Source organism: Volvox carteri (assembly GCF_000143455.1).
Source record: "Volvox carteri f. nagariensis unplaced genomic scaffold VOLCAscaffold_10, whole genome shotgun sequence".
Lineage (NCBI taxonomy): Eukaryota > Viridiplantae > Chlorophyta > Chlorophyceae > Chlamydomonadales > Volvocaceae > Volvox > Volvox carteri.
The window spans coordinates 578,145-579,277 of NW_003307553.1; the positions used below are offsets into that span (position 1 = coordinate 578,145).

The 1,133-nt window shown below is 45.7% G+C and overlaps 1 protein-coding gene across 1 annotated transcript in view; it reads right to left on the reverse strand.

The window, feature by feature from the left end:
- VOLCADRAFT_103899 (uncharacterized protein) overlaps positions 1–1,133 on the reverse strand; it is a gene marked incomplete at its 5' end in the record, with an annotated part of 20,461 nt that overhangs the window by 11,063 nt on the left and 8,265 nt on the right. The gene's annotated exons all lie outside the window — the stretch shown is intronic.

The following is a 1,133-nucleotide window of genomic DNA, read 5'->3' on the forward strand; positions in this document are numbered from 1 at the left end:
AACACAAGCACACACACCTCGCGACAGGATGACCATCATATCACCAGACCATGACTCCAGGAATGGAGTAGATAGATAGCAATAGGTGAGCCATATATAATCCACCTGGTAAAGGTGCTTAGGCCAGACACTTTAAATATCACTATACTGGTGTTTGAAGTTCAAGACTCTGTTAGCACCAAAATTCCTTTGTTATTATGTCTCCTGACTCTTACTATCCACATATCTTGATATTTACTTTTGCCACTTGACCATATATACTCCGTGGTTGAACACCTTTCTCTCAGCCTGCTTCACGGCTGAATAAAGAAAATGTGATCACCCATTCACCTAAGGGTAAGGGATGGCTAGTACATCCAGCTGCAGATGACTGGGTGCCCAAACCCTTAAATCCTCAATTCTGCGTGACCACCCTCTGTGCCTGGTATCATGATCAGGCCTGGTACCTAGCTAGGTATAGGTGCTCAACCGGTTGAACACCTTCCTGTCGGCCTGCTACACGGCATATGCATGCACAGTTGGCCAACTGATCACATCCACATCTATGGATGTGATCACTCATTTGCCTACAATAATAAGGGATGGCTACTACAGATGGCTGGTTGCCTGCCTGCTGCTGCCTTCTGTTGTCGATGTCAGCTTGCAATTGACATGCCTAGAATACAGGTTTGACTTCTCCCCAATATGCCGCATTAGGTAGCTCGAACTACCCAAGGAATTCCTTGCCTGAATAAATCAGCAGGTGAATATGGTATTGATGTTGCAATCAACATACCTGCATACGTACGACATACCATGCACGTGCACGACATGCGCATGCATCGCATGACGTGTCGTCGTCTGATACGGGCAGGATTTGAACCTGCGCCCTTGCGGATAGGAGCCTTAATCCTACGCCTTAGACCACTCGGCCACCGTACCACAAGAAATGAGCTGCTAAGGCTCATCTCATCATAGCTGCGCTTTGGACATTTCGCTCCCTTATTAGGACATACATTAAATCCCTTATACATACATACATATCCTATACATATTACATATACTAGAGCGCTGTTCGCACGATGGACATATTATATATTTATAGCTATCCACTACACACTTATTACGATCCAGCGGCAGGCAACTGCATCCTG